Below are 26,831 nucleotides of genomic sequence, written 5' to 3' on the forward strand. Positions count from 1 at the left end.
AATGGTGACATTTACCTGTTTGTAACTGACTCACAGATTTTCAACAAAAACACCCAAAGTTTATATACTTGTGAATAAAGATGACCTCTGCACTTATGCTATCACATTTACATATTTGACAAGAGCTATCAGTCCTACCCTTCACCGGATTGCATCTTGCTCACCACATGGTGGGAGAAAATAGTATTTCATGCCTGTTTCATGCCTGTTTCATACCTGAAGCAGTGCACCAGGCGAAAGAGAGATGTGAAAACTTGCTGCAGTAGATGCCAGTGGATTTGTGCCGCTTGCAAATCTTTAGGCCACCTTCAGCAAGTTATTTTTTTTCAAACGTCTTTAACTCTTGCCATCACAAGTTTCCCGTGGGATAATGCCAGAGAGTGATCTGACTTCAAAATCTACAATGCATTTAAAAGCTGACATTTCAGTGTCTTTCTTTTTTTTTTTTTTTTTTTTTTTGCAAAACTGAGGCGCGAGGTGGCATATTAAGAATGTTTAATCATTGTGCCGCTACTTTTTGCATGTTTGGGAGGTTCTCTGCTCCCTTGATTGTATTTTTTGGTCATTTTTTCAATTATAATTCTCAAACTTTGTGAGTTTATTTCTTTGATTTGATTTTCTTCTAGTTTCAGTTTGAATTTTTTACAGCAAAAGAAGATGGCTACTACCTTTAAGCACTTCCATCTGTCAGAGTATGGCTGAAGGTTTTATCTCTTATTCAGCAATGGTGGCTTAATGATTGTGGTAGAAATGAGCCTTACAGGCAGCAGAATGGATTACTGGAGATGGTTCAAGAACTTAATCATGACAAATTTCTAAAATTACTTCAGAAATTTTCAGTTAACTATCCAAGATATACTTTACAGTTTTGGCTCTCTCTGTGTTCCCTTTGACTGGAAAAAGAAGCGTAGAAAGTTCTAGCCCCAACGTTATCACTTAGTATTTGTTGTCTTGAAGTTTGTTCTTGTTATGTGCTTAGTGAGAACTGGGAGGGCTGAAAATAATTTAGCTAAACAATCAAGCTGTTGGTTTCTTCATCAAACTGAAGTGGATTCAAACATTTGTGAATTAAGTTTCTATAAGCAGCAGTTGCGAGATAATAGATCTCGCTAATGATCCTTGCAGGGGAGCTTGCACTTCAGAATATAAATTCTTCAGGTCATTATTGTCGAAGCCACTAGATTCCAAATGTCTGTTGAGGAAACAGACTGATGTCTTTAAATTAAATGGTATGACAGTGTACTTACTGAACACCGATGGCAAAGACAGAACTGATAGATGGCAGAAAGAATGTAATGGATATTACCAGTTACAAATTTAAAAGAAATACTAATGGCAACACAAATTTTGCACGGCTCTTCTGTTTGTGTTACTGATGGAAATTTTAAACAGTACTTTTCCACTTCTGTTTAAAGTGCACAACTATATTTTTTTGTCATTTATCATCTTCTGTTGATGCCCTGTTGGGAAGCCTGTAATGCTTCTCTGGGAACTTTCTACTTATGCTTTGTTTTTTGCCTGGCCTTTTATGCTGTTGTGTGTAATCATTACACAGAATTCCCAGACGATCAGCTCTCACTGCCTAGCTGATTGCATTGATTTTGTCGAATGTGTGGTTCTTCTACTGCACAGCTTGTAATAGGAGAGTGAGACTACCCTGGATTTTGGATATGTATGAGTACTTGGATACATTTCCATGCACACCCTTTGTCTCCTTCATCCACCCACTCACATACATTTGCACACACGCCCCCACACATCATTTATGTTCAATTAGATCAGACAGAGAACTAATATTGCTTAGCGTTCCCTATCTGTTCATTACCTTTGGATAAGATGTGTTTTATTTAGGTATTTATGTCGATAGTCTTGTGAAGCCCTAGACTTCATGTTCGCTGCTTCTTAGCCTGCATCCAGAATGTTCTCCCAGGGCTCCGCACTGACAGGCGGTCTGCACTAAGGTGTGAGTAAAGGGCAGTGTGTGTTTGCTTTTCCCCACAAGCAGAGCAGAGATCAAATTATAGCCTCTTCTCAGTCACTCGGTTATTCCCTGGGGAAACCCAGCTGATCTCCTCCTCCCCAGCAAGGCTCTGCCTTCTCCCTGCCCCTCCAGCCAGGAAGCAGTTGTGCAAGCAGGTTTACCTCTCATGGAGCTTTACGTTCCTTTATTCCCTATTTAGCTACACAGGTAGATCACAACTGGCCCCTTGGTATCTCCTACTCACCATGTTAGAGTTGAGATGCTGGAAACCTTGAGACAAAGGAGGAGCTGCGAGGGTGGGTTTGGGATCTGTGGGAGCCACTGCAATTCTGCAGCTGTTCCGTGCAGCATCCGTGGAGCAAATTCATTGCTGGCCCGCAGGCAGTAAGAAATGTTTCTGGCACCCGGATCCTGCAATTCCTGTGGGGCACCGAGCTGTTATTGGAGTGTGTGCTTTGAGAAGGAATTTTAATGGCTATTTAATGAGCAAACATCAGCTCAGACGAAGTCTCCCTTCCAGCCTGCTATTCACACTTAATTGTGGCTGGTCTTTTCCATTTTCTTAACTTGCTTTTAACTTGCTCAAATCTTTGGAATGTTGCTGACATGCAAAGAGTAGAATTCATCCCCTTTGAAGATCAGGGCTGCTCATTATACCTTTGTTTTACATGTGAAGAGAAATCTGATTTATTTCATTTTTAGCGTTGTGTTGTGCTAACTATCATGCATCTTTTCTCCTTATTTTTTATTTTGTTTTTTGAAGGATAAGGAAACTGGAAAAAGGTTTTCTTTTCCTTCATTAACTTTAAAACACACTTGTAAGCAATTATTTGCAAACAGTCTGAAAAAGTGAATCCACAATCTGTTCTTTAATACAATTTATTTTCTTTACTCTTGCTATGTACAAGTTTATCATACTAATGTTTCTGTACATAGCAGCTCAGCTGTCGTTTGTTAGAAAACCAAACTTTGCAAAAAAATTCTTTTGGAGAATGAGATAAATGCACAGAATTTCATGGGTTTCAAAAAAATTGGAGGAAGAATAGGCCAGACTTTGTTCTGGCCAAGCTAGAAAAGTCCTTCAACAAAGTCCTTCCTTAGGTGAGCTGCTTTTAAGCTTATATCTAAAACTAGAATGAGTGGTGGCATATGTATCCTTTACAGCTGGGTAGCATAGATTGTATTTAAATCCCTCAAGCTCTGATGACCTGTTGTCTGTGCTCAGCTCTTTGGAGGGGTAGAAAAAGATACATCGCCATGGGCTTTTCTGTGGTCATATTTAAAGTACTGGCAAAAATGTGCACGTAGGGTGCAATTGTGTTTTTTCCTTCTATTTAACAAGTTCTATCAGGGAAAAAGTAGTTTACCCTAATTATTTAAGATTTGGCAAGTACTGTAAGGAGCAAAGCTGTCTGAATAAAATTATGAGGCATGTATGTGCTCATGATGGGACCCAAGTCATTGCAGGCTGAGGTGTACTAATTAATCCCAACCAAACATTTGTCCTCTCAATTAGCAGCCCCTTAGATGTGCTGTCTGGTTGATCTATGGCTGCCTTGTGGGAAACATCCAGGTTATGCAAGTTTTATGATCCTGACCCCCTAGGCCAGTTACAAAGTTATTTCAAGGAGATGAGCTGATCTGTTTTGCAGAGTGTAAAAGATGCATGCAGTGCTGTAGGGCAAATCCAGGTATCCACAACAGAAGGCTGGAGCTAGCATCCAAAGTGAGAGGAGAAATGTTCCCTCAGCCTGGCACACTGCAAATTTCACCTCTGAACAGCACGAAGTCCCACTCATAAACACTGTATTTTTGGAAACCTGGAAAAGGGCGTTTATATGCCTGTGAATGTCAGAGAAAGTGTTTACTGTAGCTGTCTTAAAACCCATTTTCAATTCCACCTATAAAATATGTTTATATGTAAAATGTCCTATGATTACTTAGTATCAGACAGTATAAGTCAGGCCTGCAGAGTTGTAGTAACCCTTTTGGTATGTATTTCCTAACATAAAGGTACAACACACCTTATCTGCAGAGGGATGATCACGAGGTGCCAAGGGGGTAAGCAGAAGGGCACGTACTTTCTTGCGAGAGGGGCTCAGGCTACTGAACTTGAATATAGTTCAGTTGTGTCAACCTGCCTGCCCATTTTCTTCTCCGATTCCATTTTCTCCTATTTCTCCTAGGCATCATTATAACACTCCATTTCTGTCAGTGGCTTCACAGAAAAGCAAATTCAGCCCTCAGGTATGACACACACAGAAGCAGCCTGTCTCCCCTCTTTATCCAGTCTAAGATATGAGGCCAGATCCTGTGCCTACTTAAACTAACCCTTTAGAAATCGAAGACGTGAAAATGGAGTGATGGAATGGAGAATGTTGCTCTGAAATCTCAGCTGCGAGTCCCTCTGAGGAAGTTCCTCATCCCTTCTCAGCACTCATAAATGGAATCTGAGTTTAGTGCTTTTCTCTTGCTCCAAGCCCCGGCTGCCACCATGAGACCAAAGCATAAGAGCGCTGGGATTAAACTGTATGCTGTAATACTTTAATGCTATCCTATTAGCACGGTGCTTAAATATGCTGGGGAATTTAAGGATGATTCAAATTACACACTTGAAGACTTTTTAGCACTTGGGAAAAAAATAGAATGTTTGACTGATGGACCCAGCTCTTCTCCCAGCAGTACCTTTGTGACCCGCACATGCTGGTAAAGTAATAGAGGGGGCTGCAGAGCCTCCAAGGGATTTTTAATTTCAGAATGGATGGTGAATATCCGTTCACTAATAAATCATCTATAACAGTTCTGCAAGAAAGAAAAAAGGCTGAAGGCATCTAATTTTGGTCGTGTGTACTTTTGCCCACCCTCTGGATTCATGGAGTTAAGAGTTGTTTGAGGTAGGTGTTGGCAGATGGCCAGCCGCATGAATAGTTGAGACTTATATAAATTCCATTTTAATTGAGTGCATAGTGAGAAATGTATCAGTCAGTATGATTTTTCCCTAGGACCTTGTTCTTGCACTCCTGTTTCATGGCAGTAGTTTCTTTTGGGCAAGAAAACTCGTATAGATTTATTGCCTTTCTCTTTTCTGTGCAACCTTGCCTAATAAGACTGTTGCAGTGGCTGCAGCCTGTAAAATTAGCCTGTGAACTCTTTGTATCCTTCTCTGTCTGTCTCAATCTCCCTCAGATCAGCCTAGTAAGAAGACTTGACTGTGAACATATCTGTCTTTTTTTGTTATGGACTAGTGTTGGTTTAGGTGGCAGACGGGTGAAATGCAGCAGGGGCTTCTGCTTCACATTCAAATTGAAGTGCATCTCTTTCCCTTTCCATTCAGTGGGGTATCCACTAAATAATATCCCTAAAATGAACAACTACAGTGTACACGTGCATCACATAACTATGATGTGCCTATGACTTTTTGGATGGCTTTGTCAGGGTAATTTAATTGTCTCATTGCAATAACACCCATTTGCACAAATTCCCATTTTATATCTACAGTTCGAACGTGGCAATAGAAACAAAAGAGGATTAATGGGTTTAGATCCAACACAGTGATAAATATTGGCAGTAAAGTGATTTACTGGCTCTCTACTGAGTTTTTTAATTGATCTACAGGTGTTTTATGTACTTACAGCTTGTTCTTCAGCAAGTGGATAAAGTGACACCTCTGTGCCAATGACTGGGATGCCAGAGCTTTATTAAATATTCAGATGCCTGGACACTACATATGCATATTGGTTCATGCCTTATTTAGTTCAAACAACCCCCCGAAGTCTCCTTTCGTATGCATATAAGTGCTATGAGATCTCTCCATCTCCTAGTTTGCATGCACAATTTGTACTAGGCTCAAGGGAACTGACATATGCTCATGGGCAAGGAGAATTGATCCATTTTAAAATTATGTAGCCTGTCATTTTCTGGAGTTATAGAGTGAGTCCTGTGGCTTTTTTTACCCCTGACTACAGTATTTTGGATAGTTAGTCTCAAACCTTAATATGGTACATAATGCCTATATAGGGAGCTTGCTTTTCTAACAACTGTTTGCACCGCTTAATAATGTCTATTAGACCTACCGAGTGAGATGACATCCAGAATAACTTTTTGTTTCAGAGTAACAGAGTGAGGATTGATGCTTTGTCCTGCAGGCACTGGCCTGGTGTTGAAAAAATTGGGAGCTTCGTTCCTGGCTATGTCACAGAGTATATGTTGGTAGGTGAATGTTCTAGGGCCAGTATTTTACAATGCCTAAAGTACCAAGTGAGTATCTATTGGCATTTTCAAAAGCAGCAGGGGATTGGCTTCCATGGGGCTTTTCAGCATTCCTCTGGAGAGCACAGGTCCTAGCCTAGCAAGCCTCCCAGGAGTCACCCCTCCTGCCCTCCTCCCTATGTGCTGGTGCCATGCCCAGCAAAAGGGCATCCCAGGCATCTTCAGAGCTTCAGATTTAACTCTTAAAAACCAAAAGAAATGGTAAACATAGAGGTCTTAAGTCTACAGCCATCCCAGAAGGTACCACAGTTATTTCCTTTTTTAAACCAGACTCAAGGTAAAGGTGTGGCTAATATCACGTCCGTAAATGACCACTTGGAGCAACTAGTGGTAATTTCCATTGCAAGCTCTGAATGAGGGGCAAAGCGGCCCCCCACGGTGGAAAGCTGCGTTCTTGAAGACAGCCAAGTAATAGGGTGTCAATAACAAAAAACCTCCAGCACTGTTTTCTGGTACAATGTCTGATTTTTTCTTATGAGGCAGGAGTTATTAAAAGTGTTTTCATTGATTTAAGCTGGCATGACAGGTGAAAACCATTTTCATTATTTTCCTGTACTGGTTCCATCAGTCTTATCAATTTTTTAACAATAATAGTAAGGACAGTAATGATAAAATCCCACCATTTTAATGCTAAATAACCAGAGCAGAAAAAAATTATCTATTACCCTGAAAAGTTTACATCTACTTTAACTTGAGAGAAGAGGAAAGTTACTCCATGTACAGGACAGACACAACTCCTGTGCTCTCTCGTTTCCTGCTAATCTTGCAGTGATTGGGAATTCATTGTGCTTGAGTCATTGCAGCCCTGTTTAGGTAGTGCGTTTCACATCTGACTACGCTGTCAGGTACACTGAAGTGGCTGCTGAAATAAGATGCCTGAGAACCCACTCAGCCAAGACGTGCCATCTGCTTCCTGATGACTGACAATAGCAAAAGTCTCTTGTGCTACTGCCAGCAGTATTCTCCCTTTCAAATAACATTGTGCCGTGCCAGAGTCATTCCGTGCCATGTCGTTAAAGCTGGGAAGTACTCAGACTTTCTGTTTCACTAGCAATTTTGCAATTTCTACTCTTGTTCCTTTGGTCCAGAAAAATGTGGACAACCCAAGTTCTTATTTTCTACATCTATTTTTTTTTTTTGCATTTTTTTTTTTTGTTCAAGGAAAATAATATTTTGTGAAGTAACTTTAATTTAAAAAATTTAAAAGGTTTCATGTTGATATAAGCACGATGCTTTTTTTTTCTGAATGATCTGGGAAAAGGTGTGTTTTTTTAGTAGCTTGTTATGCAAGATTTGTAAATGAAAATATTCACTCAGTTCTAACTCTCGTGTTGTTATGTATGTCTCTGCTTTGGTGCAATAGTGAGGCACACTGTGGCTTGTTCACATATCAAGTGTAAACTGGTAAAATATAGTAGGCAAAAAATGTACTAGATTCTATGTTTTTTTTAACAGACAATATGTAAGATAAATGATTTCTGCAAGCAGAACATTATTCTAACCTCTGTCAGTCTCCAGCACCCCAAGGGAGGGACTGCCCTAGTGAAACTCACATCAATTTCCTATCAAATTTCTCAAAAACAGAGCATGTCAGTAGTCCTAAATTGGGAACTTAAGAGGGGAATAACAGAAACACTTTGTTTCCTCGACCAGCACTTGCTTAACAAGTTGGTGACATTCACTGAAATGAATACCAAATGGGGCATTTTTCAGCCGTGGCTGAGGAAAATGAAATTGCAAGCAACCATCAAAAGAGATTGGTGTCCCTGGCTCTGTGTCCTTTCTGTTCCCTACGCCTGTTTGCATGCCCCCACCTTTTCCCTTGCACCAGGACTGGGGCTTATTTCACCTGATGAGACAGTTTCAATCTCTAAATAAACAGAAAGCAAATTGGTTTGTTTCTCTTTTGGGTGGTAGGGGTTTCTTCTTGGTTGGGTGTATATTGCTAAACCTATTTAGCAGGGTGAGAAGTTGATTGCAAGTGCTGCCTGCCTGTTTCTATTCCTTCACGTCCCCCTCAGCTGTGCTAGCTAGCTATTTTTGCATCCACGTCTTGAGCTACCTCAAGGGATTGGCACAGGTTTAAAATAACCTAGTAAAAAATGGCTATTATTATTCTGGATCTGTTCTCCCCACAGTGTCACAAACAATTGTACCAGGATGCTTAAAGGGGAGGTGTTGGAAGAAGCTGGGTGGTATGGAGAGGGAGAGGAGAAGGGCACAGGCTGCCGAAACAAATGGGTGTCGAATCCGCCTTTAGCACGCACTTGGTATCCACAGAGGGAGGTAAATTGCATAGCTGGTACGATACAAATTCACACCCTAGCTTGGCATGCATTTTTCCCCCAGTGCAGATGAAGCCTTAGCTACAGTGATAATAAAGTTTCACTGCTGGAGCCGCTGTGAAGCACTTGAAAGGGTTTGTCATTCTTTACTGCATCTGGAGTAAGGAGCACAAAGGAAGCTATGCTAATACACTGCTATGTGTTCTGTTCTTTGGGATTTATTTATTCTTCCATATAAGACATCTTGCAGCTGCGAGGAGCTGAAGTGTGGACTTAAAAATAGAAGGAGACTAAGTATATTACAGAAAATAACCTTTAAGTAGACTACCATGTCTGGCTTGTTTCTTTGCAGTGCTCTGTCTAATAAAGCATCGTATATTTTGAACTCTCCAGTGCTTTCAGCCTGAAACTTCTGTGTATGTCCCATTATGGAACATGACAGGGAATCCTGTACAAGTTCTGAGTTTTGTGAATACATAAAACCACATACAGAAAATTACTGAAAGTAATCTGGATTTAGAGCTCTCAGGAAGAGATATAGAGGACATGTTACAAGAGTCTCTGAGCACTGGCAACACCTCTTAGGTTGCTTAACAAAATCTCTTGCATCATTTAAGGCTGTTCCTTCATTTCAATCTGGCTTCGATCTCATGATAAGTAGATGCAGGCGAGACATGTTATAGGGAAGATGACAGACTCATGTCTAAGTTTTCCTTTCTGCTCCTCATTAAGTGGATTTACTATTTTAACATACTTTAAAAATATATTTTTCTTTATTTTTTGTTTGCATATTTTATAGTTCTTCTTCCCGAGACTTGCTCGTGGTCATCTGCTAATGGTGTTTGGTTTTCACATTGTGTGGTCATACTGCTCTTTGCTACTTTTGTATAGTTACACAACCATCTGTCCTGAAATGCCGGGAGCTGGAATGCATGTCAGCTGCATCATCTGCAAGTCTGTCCTAATGAAATGTGGTTAAAGTGGTCAAAATTGAATCAGACTATATGAAACTGCCATGTGTTTTTGACAGTTGAGATGACAGACTAACACATCTCTCCTAGCTCAGGATGGTATGCACCATTAGATTTACTGAACGTGAAAGAGAAGCACATGCCAGAAGCTGCTGTCCTTCAGGCTTTCGTGTAATTTTCCTGTTTCCCTTGAAATTCAAAGTAGCCAGCCTTGAAAGATCAAACGTGCAGAAACATGGTTGGTCAGCTACTTAAAAAACAAAAGCAGGAAAAAGCAAAAATCCGAAATGTAACTGACGGCGGTTTGTTCTTTAAACAAAACCCTATTGTATTTAGTTTCAGGGGAGTGGGAAGGATCGTGAAGGGAAAAAACATCTGGACACTAGTGACTGGTGTTGGTTTAATACCCAGAGCGGGAGATGCAAAGCCGTTGAGGGCCTTCCCCTTTTGCACCTTTTCCTACTCTTTCACAGTCTTTCAGTTGGCTGTCCACTCTGAAGTGAAATGTGCGTCTAATTGAATATCCCAGATTATACGTTATAGGTGAAGTTCTTCTAATGCAACCGCTCAGCCAGACATCACACAGCATCCCCTCCAGCCCAGGCTCAGCATTTGAAATCTTAGGGTAAGAACAGTACAACTGCAAATCTTTAATATATCTTCTATGCCTTGTAAGTCTCCTTGTAGACTCCAGAGGTTGCAAGTCTGTCATCGTGACTATCAGCAAGAATAAGGTGAAGGCAGAAATACGCTGTCACATGGGAATTTTCTTCTCAAGGTATTCAGTAGAGTACTACCTCAGGTGTGACTCATTGTAGAAGTGATCTTTAACAGTAACACTCTGTGTATCTACTATCACTCACATCACCTCAGTATTTGTAAGAAGTGTTTACAATCTTAATCTCCTCTATTTTTCTTTGAGGTGACAGACGCATGAGCAGGAAATGTGGCAAAAAAGCTCTTCTGCTACGCAAGGTATCATGCAAAGAACATACAAAACCTAGAGAAATATGTCTTTTGTGGCTTTAGTAAATGGGTGTTTGGAAAGAAACATGTAATAAAGTAATAATAAATCTCTCTCAGAGTGAGGTGACAGTGGGCAGACTCCTGAGGTGGAGTAAAGAGCCCATCTCCATTCACGCCAAAAGAATTGGGCTGATTGACATCGCCACAGATAGGAAGGACCTGGGGATGTACATCAAACATATTCTACAACAAAAACAGAGAAGGAAACAAAAATCAACCTCTGAAAAATTCCCTCCTGCTTAGAAATGCGCACTGGGGAAAGTAGTTATAAATAATAAATCTTTAGCTCTAAGAATGGTGGTTTTCACTTAATTTTCTGTAAAATGAAATATTTCAATTTATTTCTTTAAGACCTTGATTTCCCCTCCCCCATGTGCTTTTCCCTTAAGGAAAGCTCATAAATATTTCCTTGCTATTTCACTTTTTCTGAAGTTGGTCCTTGTGAAGAGCTTAGAGGAATTTGTTTATTCACTGTGAATCCTTTCTCTCATCTGTTTTGTTCCTTTGGTCGTGAACGTGAAGCAGTAACACAGGGCTTTTCTTGTTCTTTATTCTGTAATTTCCTTTATTTTTCTTGTTCCGTTGTTAGGTTCAGTATTTCACCCTTGCGCTGTCTGTTCAAACTGCATCCTCAGCACACTGGGCACTTAGGTTTGGCATGACATCTCACATGAAATCAGTACATATTTGTTTGCATTCTGACATTAATTTTATATCGCCATCTTTTTATCCCTGACTGTTCTTATAGAAGAATTAGAATTTTCTCACCTGCTGTCAGTCTATTCAATTTATGTTTGGGATGTTACATTCCTCCTTTGAGAAGCAGCAGCACTTCCTTGTGCATCACCCCCCTGGTATTTGGCTGGGAGAAGGGCCCTGAACAAAATTTTTTATATTTTTTTTTAATCCTGTAAAATTTTGTGTAGTTCACGTTATAAAATAGTTAAAAAGGTTGATTTTTCCCTGTTGACTGACTTTCTCAGGAACGTACAGAAGACCCATTCAGTTGTGCCTGCCCCACACCACCACCGAAGCGTTAGGCTAAGGCTGACTCCAGAGACCGTGTCCTGCTGCCTGCTCGTACCTTTGCCTACTTCTGTATCTGAGTTGGCTCTGAGCTCAGGCTCCACCTCGTGCCTTTGCCTACTTTTCTGTTTGAGTGTGGCTAAAAGCTCAGGCTTCAGCCCAGAAAATCCAACCAGCTCAGCACTATTCTGTCCAAAGGCAGCGGGGAGCAGCAGGCAGCAGCCTGGCCAAGAAACGGCTGTTCACCACAATTATCCTGTCTCAGCCAAATACAGCGCTGGATTGCAAATCCTCTTGCTCCGCTCCAGCAGTGGTGAGGGCCGGAGTGCCTGTAGGCAATAACATCTCAGAGACAGGAGGCACTGGCAGTCTCTGCCCCCAGCGGGTCTCAGCATTGCAGTCAGGCTGCTCATCATCCCGGTGGCATGAAGAACTGGAGAACCTGTGGGGACAAGCCTGTGGGGACTGGCCACACCTGCCTTATGCAGGCAGAAAGTAACTCCAATTTCTCTTTTAGCCTGTGGGGCATGGCTGCAGGAAAGGGGAGGGAAAAGCATGCTCAGCCCTTGTGTTCTCAGCAAAGGGACAACAACTAACAACTCTTCCTCTCAGAAACAGAGCAAAGGAAGGATATGAATGAAATCTGGATTAACCCCAGGCTAAAGTTCTCATGTAGGCCCCAGGTGAGGTTTTGGAGCAGCAGAGCACTCCACGAGGGGCTGGCATGAGCCATTTCTGCATTGAGCAGACCAGCCACGCTGCTCCTTCCACATCTTCCCCACACAGGTCTGGACGGAGGGGCATTGTCCTGGCTTCGGCTGGGAGAGGATTGGTTTTCTTCCTAGGAGCTGGTACAGTGCTGTGTTTTGGATTTAGTGTGAGAACAATGTTGGTGACACACTGATTGTTTAGTTGTTGCTGAGTGGTGCTTACTCCAAGTCAAGGGCTTTTCAGTGTCCCACGCTCTGCCAGTGAGGAGGGGCACAAGAAGCCGGGAGGGAGCAGAGCCAGGACAGCTGCCCCGAACCAGCCAGAGGGATATTCCATACCCCAGAACATCCTGCCCAGTATAAACTAGGGGGAAGCTGGCTGGGGGCTGCTGATTGCTGCTGGGGGACTGTCTGGGCATTGATCAGTGGGTGGTGAGCAACTGCATTGTGCATCACTTAGGTCATTCTTTTATTCCCTTGGGTTTTATTCCCCTCTCTCCTTCTCCTCTTCATTACAATTATTGTTGTTTTTATTATTACTATCTATTTGTTTCAATTAGTAAACTCTTTTTATCTCAACCCACAGGTTTTACCTTTTTCTGATTCTCCTCCCCATCTCACCAGGGCAGCAGGGGAGTGAGTGAGCAGCTCTGTGGTACTTAATTGCTGCCTGGAATTAAATAACCACAGACAGACGTAATTTTGAACAGTTAAGAGTGGCAACTGTGATTTTAAATTCCTTTAGCAAAAATATGACAATACTGTCAGAAATTAGTCTTGTTTTTCACAGCATTACCATCCTCAGTTGTCCAAAGAAAACAAAAAGTTACTCAAAAACACAGCAGCTCTTTAGAAATGACCGCATCCTATTAAACAAATCAGAAACACTTGAATTCACTAAAGGACTATTATATTCATGAACAAGAATGATGAGAACTAGTTCTTGGACTTTAAAAAATTACAGAGAATTTGCAAACAGGTGGTTTAACGCAATCACCTCTGGTAGCAGAACAAAGTATTCTATTTTCTAACTGTTAACATTAATAACTCTTGTAGATAAAAGGCATTGCCTTCCTCAAAGAGTCAAGTCCTCTCACAGCACCCTTCAAAAATAATTTCCAGCACCTTTATAATATGTTTTTTCTTAAGTACAAGTGGTGGCCTGATCCAACCCTTGTTGCAGCCTGGAGAAAGATCCAGTTTCATTGAAACTGGAATAACTTCTTGAAGAGCTTAGCAGCAGGAGTGCAGAAAATAGCTTTTTGGTTATATTCTAGAACTTAAAAATATTTTTCTGTTTTCTACTGGAGTTTGCCTGCTCTGTAGTCCTAACATCCCACCTGTATACATATTAACATCCAGGCTGTCTCCTTTTTTTCCTTCCAGCTGCACTGAGAGACTTTCAATTGCTAGTTGGAAGTTAGTTTCCCCCCAATTTAACATTATTCTTGACATCACTTCACCAATTTAAAGTACAAAAAAAAATTTTACATCACACTTTCCATTAGGCAGTAGCATCTTGACATTTAAACAAGTTCATATTCTCGCAATAAGGGCACACTGATTTGTTTTGGAAAAGAAAACAAGAAATACAGAATCGTGTGAAAATTCAAAGGACTTTTATTCTAAAACCCAGCCTGCCTGTTAGAAATATTTTTTCAGGATAACTTTTTTCCTCTTCCCAAGTGATTTTGATATTAATGTGGGACTTTGCTTCATCACAACCCTGCTCCTCCCCCTAAATTGAAAATCAAGCTAGAGCATGTATTGCTACAGACAGTAGCTGCGTTGAAAACACAGTTTCAGAGCTGCAAGCATATCTGCTTAAGGATATTGCTAAGGAACCAGATGGAGAATAGTTTTCCATAGCTAACCATCTGGGTCCTGCAATGATACATCTGCCCTAAGCATTAGTATGGGAATCGACTTCATGATGGGAAAAAGCAGAGAAAAAGAGACAAGCAGAGAAAGAAAGAGCATGCTATTTTATATTGCAAAATGCGCAGCCAAAGAGTCACCATTTTGTCACACGTTGCAGTTTCCTCATGTTTGTTTGTGTTTATAATCTGTGGGATAAAAGGAAGAGAAAAGAAGACTTTAATGGTTAATATAGCATGACAGCCAGCTGTGATGGATATCAGAGATGGTAAATTGTTTTCAGTGAAACTTTAATTAGGTTATTGGAAGTCAAAGTGCAAAGGACCTTTCTGACAGGGCTACTAGTTGTCTACACATATATGTAATTTTTGGTCTTCTAGGTTATTTTTTAGAGTTCTGCACTTCAGGGCTTCCAGCCAGTTGTGTCCACAGATGAGAGCTGCAGTGGTTTGCAGAATCAGAGAAAGGTAAGAAATTGGGGACGTGCCATTAGGTTTGTGGAAAACACCCAATCCCTGGTAACTAGATGGAGTCAAAGCAAAACCTAGAATGATCAGATGCTTCTGAGCAGTCCTGCTGTGTGCTCTTAACATGAAATCTATAGGTGAAAGGTTTTTAGGTGTTAGATATATGACAGTCCTGGAACCAGCAGACCTAAGAAAGGTCTTTTTTTCTCTGGTCATGTGGGTCTACAACCTGCATTGTTGACTGTAAATTTTACTGTTATTAAAATTTTATTACAATTAAAATTCGGTTTTATTAAAACTTAAGTTTTCCATGCAGTTCAGGCATTCTGTTTTTTCTTGTTATGTTGATTCTTTTACCATGTAATATTATGTCATCTTTTGCTATGGGCTTTTCTCTGCTAAGGCAGTTATAGGATCTTTTCTCTCTATCTTTTCACCTGCTTTTGCAAAGCCTGTAGGAAGCTACTGGAGACCTCTTTCCCTTGTGTCACATTTTGAATTAAATTTGACAATGGCTTTATTTTCCTTAGTAAATTTGGCTAAAATGGTAAACTTAAAAAAAAAAAAAAAAAAAAGAAAAAAAGCCCCACAAAAACCAAATAAACCAAAAAAAACTTCTTTCACCTTGAAATTCTGCTGAGTTTTGAAATACCCAGGTGCAGGTTAGCTCTAGTGGATTCTTTCATAGTGTAAATCTGGATAACAAGTTAGTGAAAGTCACTGAGAAGAAGTTGTCAACCTGCATTGAATATCAGGACCTTACATAGGTTTTCTAACTGTAGCTTGCTTTTTTATGTATGACAGGTCAAGAGAAGTATTAAGTAGTTGTAAAATCCCAGACACCAGTCCATTCAGCATATTTCTAGGTTGGATCCTTGGAAAGAAGTAAAAAGTTTAAAAGTTTCATGTCCTCTACCTAGATAGAACTGTCAAGTCTTCTTGATAGATTTATGTTATAGCTGTTCTGTAAAGGGAGACAAAATTCCCTGTAACGGTTTAAATCACTGTTGTATCTTATACTTTAACAAAGTCCCACAACGCTTCAGCCTGGCACTGTGCATGTGCGTTTATGTGCGTTTATTGCATCTGGATGTTCACAAGCGAGTAACAGAGCTAGGACTGGATGTCAGGTAATCAGCAGTTTATGAGCAGATTTTTTCTTTTCCCAACAGAAAATCTATATGGTAAAATATGCAATGATTCTTTTTTTGTTAGTGTGTGTCACTGCTGTGGAACAGGCTCTGTGGTTTGTTTAATTTTGAGATTGGCTTCAGGTATTAATGACACAAAGTAGTTTACGTGGGTGCATATCACAAAGATAGCTACTTATCTCACTCTTAAATTACTTCTGTATGAGAATGTGATTAAGAGGAAAAGAAAAAAAAAAGCCTAGCATAACTTGCCTGCTTCCACGCATTGGTCCTTTTCTTCATCACTGTTGAACTGCAGAACTGGAAAATGTGACTTCTATGAAAAGCTTGGCTTGGCAACCGCAATAGGTGGTTTGCAGGAGATGGGGAGCTCATGTAGATATAGATCAATGTTTTGCAAAATATTTACTCTTTCTTATCATTAGTACATTTTCTTCTTCTGAAATGTATTGATTTGTTGGACGTTTTTGCAGCTAAGGCCTGTTGGAAGGGAGAGGTATTGCCCTCCTAGGACTGATACTCTTCCCAGCTGTCTGGAGAGCAGAGCTCTCCTTTGAACCTGTGGTCTTCCTTGTTGGCTTTTGGTCTGTTGGTGATCAAGCAGTGAGTTCTGTTTCTTAATGAGCAAAAAATATAGATCTTAATTTATATCTTAGAGCACAGAATACCATGAAAAGTGTAAGGAAAACTATTCTGTCTATAAGAAGAAAAGCTTTTAGGTTGTGAAGAGAGACAGAAATCTACCATAAAAAGGGAGAAATGTCTGTTCTTGCTTTTCTTGCATGCAATCCTTGAGCCAAAAAGGATGCAGCAGTGCAAACAGCTGCTTTGAGGTAACTCAAAACACCTTTGTGTTTGAAAAGGTAGTATTTTCAGTAGCTTTGCTGTAGAATTTTGTTTTTTCCAAAGGTCTGTTCCTCTTCTGTAAATCTGACTTTGCCCTCTACTACCTGCATTGCACAGAAGTTATAACCCATAAAAAGCATAACTGAGTTGCTAATGACATAATTCAGGAAATATCTTTTTTAAATGCAGCTTTAAACACTTTTTGTGTAGTTAAACTGTGCTTGGCTATTAGTGAGAGTCTGTCAGGCAGATTGCTCTGCATGAGCTGCTCTGCAGACTTTCACCAGGGATGCAGGAACCTTGGCCTGATGTTTCTCAGTCCTGCAGTGCTGCATTGCTGCAGCACTGGTCCTTCGGCAGTGCAGCTGGGATGACAAACTCATTCAATAAAAAGGGAAGGTGACATATAAATTAAAGCATCAGTAAAAAAATCCAAATAAGGCAGTGTCACCTATGAATATTTTTCTGAAAGGATACCAAGCAAGATGTTGACAAGTTTCTGTGAAAACATACACCATGGTTCTGTTGTTCACCTACTCCTGAAAACTGCTTTTCCTTATACAAATAGCACAGTGCAAGGGACAGTTCATGGTTACAAGCCTTAAGCAATACTTCACAGATGGCATCTTAAGAGATGGCAATAGATTCTTGGTCTCCCTGGCTGACCCTGCTGTACAGTGAGTAAGAACAAGCCAAAAGTCTGCCTGCTTTACACGTCTCCTCATCCAGCAAGAACATGTGTGGGAAGGTCCCCAGGGGGCAAACCCTGCAGCAAAGATATGAAGACATTGAATTTAGAAGTCAGCACAGCCCTTATTCTCTCCCTTCCTCTTTTTTTTTTTTTAGGGTTTTTTTTTTTTTTAATTATTATTTAATGCAGTTCTCTGGCTGCAATCAGGCCCCAGCTCTTTCAGTTAAAAATTAAAATCATTTAGACAGATATTTTTTTGCGCACAGAAGGGACAGACTTTCTCCAGAAGCACTTTATATTGTTGCCTTTTTGCCATTCATAAATGGCATTCATGAATCCTCTGAAGCGGCTGCTGAACACGTGACACTGACTCAATGTAAGACCTGCATTGGTTCAGCACCAGCAGCGTGTGCCGTGCTGCCGGGGGGTGGGTGCGCGGTGAGGTGAGCTCAGTGTGCTCACAGGGTCCGTTGTCACTAGCGGGAAGTGGCGTGAACCACTCAGTCATTGTTAAGTGGTCAAAGATCTGAATCTGTTCATAAAATTGCATCAAGAGTCATTGAGTTGCTGAGTGCGAGTGTCTCATTGGCTTATCGCAGTGTTCTGGCTCCGGAAAATGAGAAAAGGAACAACTTTTGTGAAAAGACATAATTTATAGTAATTTTAATCTAGAAGCCTAAAGCCTGCACCATCTTATACCGTGACTGTGGATTTATTCTTTCTGATGTTTGTGTAAAAGTTCTGTGAACATATTGAAAAAAACCCTGATGCTACATCTAGAAGCTGTCTGAGTTTAGGTTTACAAGCAGTGTAGGAAGCGTGATTAAACATTTTCTGATCCATAGAACAGGTGTGGAACTGAATACTCCAGAATTTGTGGTACTTGAAACAAGGTTTGATATCAGAGATTATTTCAAAATCCTGAACCAAATACCCAGTGAAAATGAACCTCCTGCATTTCATTGTAATTTTTCTTAACAAACTATACAGCTAAGCCAGGAGAATCATTGCCACACAATGTTGTGTGTGCATGAAAAGTTTACCTGTGTTAAAAAACTGTTAAGACATGGGGGGGGGCGGGATTTTCCTGGCTGACCATTAAACACCAACTACCTTGGGCTTGGGTTTGAGTAACAAACCTCTGGAGCTGAGAGAGTGTACAGAGGAGGCAGGGTTGTGTGGTAGCATAGGTCTGATCCTCTTCCCTCAGCCTCCACCGCTAGCTGCTGTTCGGGACGTGACACTGAGCTAAAGGCATCTTTCTCATGGGCTAGATGCTGCTGGTAGAGCATGGTACCATTAAAGCACCTGAAAGTCTTTTTATGACATGTAGAATTCATTAATGACAGCTTTAAACTATTTTGGTTTCTCTTCATGATGTTAAGCAAAATTTGCCCTTTTAGTTTCCATTTTCTACAGTCCCGTGTTTTCTGTTATCTTTTTTCTCTGGTCCTACATATTGTGCTGTTAATTTTTTCTCGTCATGTTCACCTGCTTTACCTTAGTTTGGCTGGTAAGATTCCTCCAAAGGGAATGATCACATAAAAAGTATAGTGTGAACACTTACCTTTTATTCTTGGACAAATTGCTCACTGCAAGGTAGAGTGTACTATGGAATTGCTATACATAAAACAATGGCATTTTTATTGTGTTGTGATGAGAATAGTTCACCTTGCTGATGACCTCAGGAAAGCAGGCTGTTTCACGCATGCAATTTTAGCTCATTGAGATTTCAAAGATCCCTTTCAAACATATATCACAAAAAGCCTTCTTTTAGCACGTTGACTCTTTGTTCCTCTGTTCCATCATTGAGTTTAACATGCTGGTGAAGGTCTGCAGAGAAGGCAGCAATGCCAATATATTGGGCTTGGAGAGAAGTGGACTTTGAAGGAATGTGAAATGAGTAAAGAGAAACTTGGCTGAAATTCAACAATACATAGAGGAACTGGGAGAGGACTCAAATTTTCAGATATTAACAGCAAGGCCGCAATTAAATTCCAGGCTACCAAACCTGAATAAATAATAAGCTTAGAGCCAGATTGCAGAATCCGTATTTTTATTTGTGCATTCATACTGATCACAGGGTAAGTGCCATTCACGTCTGTGAGATTGCTCAGTCACAGACATAAAAATTAAACCTATGCTCTCTACATGGTTATTTAGCAGGCTCACATTCTCCGGGGAGTGGGTGCCAGCAACATAAGCAGAGGTTTACACTAGCTCTTGTGGAGCCAGTGGAAAGTTATTCACCGAGCAAGTACTCAACAGCACAGGTGAGAATGGCAGCTTCAGAAGACAAGTTACTGCAGTAGCCTCAGGATTAGAGGGAAGCATGACAAAACTTATAAAAAGTCAGAAGCATATAACTTGCAAGATCTTTTGATGCTCCCAATCACAGCTGGGGACATACCTGTGAGGTTGTCTAAACCATGTTCTGCAATTCATTCCCTTCAGTGTAGCTTTGGCCTGTATTTTTTCTAGCTTTGCTTTAAAAGTCCCAGTTGAGAAGGACACCATAGTTTCCAGTTTAAGACACTCATCCATGACTTAATTTCTCAACTTTGATTCTGCCTTTTCTGTCCAATAGAGGGAGAAGAAGGAAATGAATTCATTCCCAGTGCCAAACAAATGTGTATGAAAGTTTCCTTCATATAAATGGACAAGTGGTAACATCGAAGTCTCAGGATAAAATGGATAAAAATGGAGTTTTCCTTTCAGGTTTTTACAGTGGAGCCTCTTTAGAGGTTCCAACCATTTGCTTCATGCTGGATACACAAAATTTTCAGGCTGTTTTCCCTCTCCACCACTGGAACAAAAGTCCTAATATCCTCAGAAATCAGTTTCTGTTCTCACAATGTCCAAGCTATCAATGAAGGGAAAGAGAAAGGAAGGAAGAGATGTTTTTTATTTATAGTGTCTTTTTATATTGTTAAGACCCTGCATATGCAGTCTTTGTTCTGCTACATCTTAAGCATTTGGCTTGAAGAGACTGATGTATGCAAATGCCGCTGGGGAAAGGGAAAAAAAAAAAAAAAAAAGGAGACACAAAGCACTGAAGGCAACCAGGAGATATTTAAGAACAAGTAAAAAGAGATAAAAGCAAGCAAATGACAAACTGAAATTGGAATCTCAAAGGTAAGGAATCTTCAAATCCAGATGTACTCAATGAACAAAAGAGAAAGAAAACAGAGTTCTTTTAAAATTTACCAAAAGTTTGTATCAACTCTTAAGCGATCAGTAAAATTTATTAGTTACTTTTTTTCTGAGGAAGTCATGGATCAATCTTTGAAAGGCAGCAGGGAAAGAACTGGAGATAATAGTACGGGACAGAAGTGTGGACCAGGGGGTTGCTCACAGTGTGGCTGGGAGGGCTGGCTGCAGCAACAGGCACAGGGAGCACGCACACACATTAGTTTTAGAAAATGAGCAAAGAAATCAGCGAACCTTTTAACTGACATTTAGAAAAGTTCACCATTTCAGGAGTGATTCCTGAGAACAGCAAAGCAGAAAATAAATCTATATCTAGAGAATAGACACAGGTTTCTGCTTTAGATTTATTGCTTTGAAAAAATAAAAGAATTTAGGCTGGACCCTTCATGCAATTAGTTACACTGAGTGTCTGCCGGGTTGGGTCCTTGCTCGCAACAGACATGTCCCTGTTTCACAGGATCTGACTTCAGTACTCAGAACGTGTTCATCCACTGAGTCCCACTGAAGCCGGGGGAGAAAAAGGTCGAGCTGTGACCTGTTTTTCATCTTTCCGATGACAAATTGGTCAATACGCTTAATGTGAATAAGAGACCTTAGAAACCAAGAAACAAAGAAATGGTTTAGCTGTGTGCTGTTTCCCTGAGTGGTGAATACAGGACTGTAATTTGTCATATATAAGCTGCAGGGGAGTCTGAGAGACAAGACCCCATCATATCCTGAGTTAAAGCCTCATTGCAGATCATATATGACCCCAGAACATGCATTGCCACCTTTCCAGAGGAAATATTGGAGTGGTGACGCAGAATGCACTAGGCAGGTAGATGATGCCTTGATGCTGATGATGCCCTACAGCCAGCGCGGCTTGTGAGACACTTAGCAGGCTCAAGCCACTGTGTATTGCAGCGTTTCACATGGGTTTGCTCTCAGCTGTAAGCTTCAGTGGAAGCAGGAGCAGCCAGGCTGCTTTGTCTGGTGGTTCACTTCACAGCACAAAGCAAATGCAATGGTGAGGGTAGGCACAACTGGAAATGAAAGGGGGTTTGACCCATGCGCAAGTGAAGGAAAAGTGACACTCAGCCTGACAAGGTTAATATGGGTGGCAAGAACACACCCGTGTTACTGCTGTCAGGCTGTGTGCTGGGGATGTTCAGGGAAGATGCACAAGCTAAACCTCAGTACATTTTAGGAGGGGTCCCAAAACTGGTAGTTTTCAAAGGCATGGATGTACCCATGCCAGAAAACAGCTGCCACTGCTTTCTAACCTTGGCTTTTTGGGACTGCTAAGAACTAAGTATTCATTTTAAGTTTGTTCATATGTACCACAATTAGAAATTTGTTTCTAGATAGCTAACCTGGCACAGAGCCTTCTGTTACTGCAGTTTCTTTATAAATATTAATATTTTACCAAGTATGACCATTGTGAAGCTAAATAAGCTAATGTGCTATACTCACACATCAATCTTACTGGGGGCTCAGGGGGAAAGCAGAAGCAAAATACTTCAGTGGCAGATTAGTCTGGATTATTCTCAATGGAAGATTAATCCAGAAATAGTCTCCACAATGCTACTCATTTACTGAGCACAAGATTTTATTAAATACTTCTTAAAACTACAAGAATAGGGGAGCTTTCTTGTGACAGTTGTGCCACAGTTCATTCCTTTTCTGTTTCACAATTTTTCTGCTTTACATGACAGCTTTACTGAAAAAAAACTTTGAGTGTAAAAGACTTGGAATGTTCATATTTTTCAGTAGACATAAGAAAATAAAGACGAAACGGACTTAATATTTTTGGTTTATTACTCTCACTTTAAGAAAATCTCTCTCTTTTTTTGGCTGAATCATTACTACACCTTGCTTAGAACAATGTTAGCAAAGGATTTTTTCCAGAAGTGTGTAAACTTTATTGGGTTTTAATAGGGCTTTTAATAGGTCACATTCAACAGAATGTGACAGGGTTTTTTGTGGGTTGGGTTTGTTTGTTTTCCTCCCATGTGGAAATTGATTTTAGATTTTAGACCTGTAGAAAATTTGACTTAATGTCCCATGAACAAGCTTAAGGAAATGTACTGTGCATTGAATCCCATAGATACACATCAGTGATTTGAGATACTGTTTGTCATAAGGAGTTTCTGAGGTTCTGTCACTGTGGGACAGGGAATACCAGATACTGCACCATTGTGTAATTCTTTGTCATGGAGCTGTGTACTTTTAAGACTAATAGGAAAAACTTATTTCTTTTGCTGTTGAGAGGAGTTATTGGTGACTTGGTGGTCTGGAAACATCCTTCCATTCCTAGAAAATCCTTCTATTCTTTGGATCCCCTGGTATTATTGAGGTTGTGGCTAAGGACTAAGTGGAAGGCAGGATGCTCTGCTGATGAAGCCCTGGCTCTGGGAGGTCTATGCTCGGATCCCTGCACATGTGTATTGCTCACCTGTTGCCAGTCTCATAGGTACAGACCTGCAAAGAGGGATCTAGAAGAGGGGTGAGGTGTCTTGGCATCCTTCGGAATTTCTCTAATCTGTGCTTTCCAGGCCAACAGTACTTCACTGACCCCATGTCAGTGTTACAAGAATAAACACATTGTTACCAAGAATTCAGGGAAGGGACTGTGTGCACACGGACAGATACAGAGAAAGATGATTCACAGTTACCTTAACAATGAATGCTGTCATGGTGAGGGTTAGGGATAAACAGAAAAACAACCCTGTGTTTTCACGGATGAGTATGCAGGGAATCACACTTACCTATGCTTATCCTAAAACCTGATCCTGTTGATATGAATGAAAAAAAATATCTAACTTTAAAGGGTGCAAGATTTAATACTCAGAAAAGGGAATACTGACATTTGGTAATTTTCCTGGTGATAATTTTTCTTAAGGTTATTTGGCATTGTGCAAAGTAAGCAGCTGTGTAGATGTCTTTCTCCATGTACATAATTATTTTATTATATAAACAGTAAGGACAGAGCTGTGTTTGAACAGCCAGATGCACTTCATCACTCTTTTGATATTCTTGGATAATTTGTTGTATTATTTATTGTGCTCAGGCTACTGCTTACAGGGCTTTAAGATCTTGCTGTGATTTAGACAACATTTGAAATACTAGTGTGATAATACCTCCATACAGATTCAAGCAACTATGCTCTAATTTATAGTCTTAAACTCAAAATCATCTCAATTGAAAAAGAAAATAAAAAGGAAAGAAAAGACTAAAAGAGCTGTCAGTTTTCATAAACAATTATTCTTATTCACGTTCGGAAAAGGACAAGAGGGATTTCACTTGTCCCAAGTCATGGATAGATGACCTGAGCAGCTGCTTTGCCTGATTTTTCTGAGTTACCACAGCTTTGCCCATGGCTCCAAACCAGAAACATTTACTCCCCCAAAACAGTGAAGTCAGATTGTGAATCTATTTGTTTCTAAATTTCCTCTTGTACAGTTGAGTTGTTTACCCATCGTATCTGGGGAGAGGTCCACAGTCTCTCATCACCCATCAGAACAGGGATTTCAGCTCCAAGGAGTCCCTTCCATGAGCAGAAAACCTCTTGTACATCTTTTGACTCCTACGTACAACTGTGTGAGGAAGACATTGGTTTTCTGTATACCAATGTACTACTCTGCAGACAATCTTACTCACATAGCCTGGACTTTGCTGCACAGTAGTTAGTCATCGCTGTAGTGGTGGCAGCTTGAAATGATACCAGCCAGCCAGAGGAAAAAAAAAAAAAAAAAAAAAGGACTTTCTTACATGCTGCACCCGCACTTATTCTTTAAACATTTTCAGGAAAAAGAAATATTGCTTTAGCATCTCATTTTTCTCTGTTCACAAGTATTTGTATAACTGGGGTTTTTTTACTTGTACAGATTGGTAGAAAGCTCAGGCTTTTCTTCCTGCATTAAAACTCATTTGGAGATTATTACTTATGTGAACACGTAAATGCAACTTGTGCAAAATAATACTTGGACCTCAAGACAGTTACTGGTTTTGGTTTCCTTACTGGCAGTTATCGGAAGTTGTTATGCTTTAGGTGAACAGTTCACATTACATTACATGTAATTAACAGCAAATATCTAAAAAAGACAGGTTAAAACAGGCACGCCTGGACTAAGAAGTCTGGAAAAACCAAACACATTTCACAGTCTGTTTGGAGTGGCTAACTACAGAAAATTGTTTATTAAGTAATAACAGTTTGATGATTTCCATTGCATATTTATTTCAGGCTATAATTGATAGAGATATTTTTCCATTAAACATCTCCCTAAATCTTTCAGCTGATGGAGTCATGGTGTAACACTACGAACTTGCCAATAAAATGACTCAGCTGAAAGCTTACAAAGAGATATAGAGATGGCTGTTTAAAAGGAGTTTAAATGTGTAAAATATGCCTGATATAAATGCTAAAATGACTGTGTACTAGTTTTTAAGTAAATATCGACATGTAGACCCTTTTACCCACGACCTCTTTTCTTACTGTTTTCTTTGTTTCTTCACTCCATCAGAAGGTTGTTCAGATGCTCCATGGTAGGAGCTGTGTGAGTACATAACAAAATGTATGTGGTTTCCCATCAAACTTGCATTTTACACAGGTTTAGAAAAACATACAGAATATAAGAAGCCTCTCTTATACAATCATTAACAAAAATTGAAATATTTTTCTGCATGTTAAGGGTCTCAGAGCATATTCCATGCTAAAATTCATCAGCATTTCATTCTACTCATAAGTAATTTTTGTCTCATTCGACATTAAGCTATGAATAAGGTGTAACACCATCAGCCCACAGATGAACAATAGTGTTAATTACCAGGGAATGAGCATCATAACAATGTTTTTGCCTTTTCAATAACTAGCTTATCTGCAACTCTGGTAATGACAGATGCCAATATGATTATTCATTCAGTTTCCCAAACAAGTAAAGAACTTACTAAAAATGCTAGTATGTTCTTTAACTGGTAGGGTGTCACTAAGATAATACTCTGGAGATGTGCAGTAGTATAAGAATTAACATTAACATTCAGCCTGTAACCCTTGTCAAGGTATTTGCTTTCCATGAATGAGCACACTACTCAAACATTTTAGTATTGAACTCATTGTTCCCATTTGTATCATTTTATTGTGAATGTTATTGCAGCACTTTTTAGAAGTGAACAGAATAGAAATTTGAATAACAGGGGATGGTACTTGGAAAAGGTAGTATGCTATTAATGTATTTTTCTGATAATTCATCAAGATGGATAAGGTGTATGGGCAGTAAAACTAGATGACAATGCTTGTTCTGGAAAGTACAGTTTGAAATAGGGTTACAACATGTTGTAACCTTCAGACCTATCTTGTATAATAATATTTGCCAGATCCTAGAGACTGAAAATGCATCTCTAGTTAGATGTAACTCTTTTGTCTGCTACTGATAACAAGATTTGGGACCTCATGCGGTTGTTTCAGTGTGTCAGGTTAAGCCTGTTTAATCTCCTTATGATCAAACTTCATCCTCAGAGCAGATAGTTAAGGCTGAGTTTATCATGGATAGGATTATTTTTTGTTATTTCCTAAAAGGGCAAAGCTTTATATCACAGCTTAACTAGTAGATAATAGAGTCTCTAAAAGGCTGCAGTGGGAGTAAGGGAAACAAATGACTGTTTAGACATGTATACACACGTGTGTAAGTACCTACAGACATCTCTTAGACTTTCTGCCTGCTATAATAGCTCTGTAAGAGAAGGCGAAGTTTATGGTTCTGGAATCAAGAGTTTCTGGCATAGTGATGCCCTCCATACAATCAAAAAATGGCTCTTGCAGCAACACCAGTTCCTGTGCACATCCCATCAACTTCATCTTTGCAAAGACAGAAAACAATATCTTCTGCATCCAAGAGATAAAGGTGCTGGAGAGGGAATCCTGAAAGATAACTTCTTGCAGCAGAGTGATAGCTCAACTGTGTGCCTTCAATGACAGGAATATTTTCTTCCCTTCTCTCTGAAATGACACCTTAGGGGACCTTTGGTAAGCATATATTGCCAGCTGCAATGGAGAGGCTGTCTGGTGGCTGACAGGTCACTTCCCTTTGGTGAATGCCGTAGCAATTAGTACGGCAGCCAGGTCTTAATTGCCTTTTTTAAAAATGTTTTTTATATTTTTTTTTTTTTTTGAGCATGAGGTAGATGTTCCGTGCAAAATGAAGTGTGTTCAAGGCTTGGAAATAAGACCTTGAGAGCTCTCTGATTTTTATCTGTCCCTGCAGAGCCCTGTTCTCTGAAGCATTTCTCTATAGAGTAATTTTTATCCATGGCATTTGAATTTTCTTGAACAGAAAGCAAAGAAA

Source organism: Falco biarmicus, chromosome 8 (assembly GCF_023638135.1).
Source record: "Falco biarmicus isolate bFalBia1 chromosome 8, bFalBia1.pri, whole genome shotgun sequence".
Lineage (NCBI taxonomy): Eukaryota > Metazoa > Chordata > Aves > Falconiformes > Falconidae > Falco > Falco biarmicus.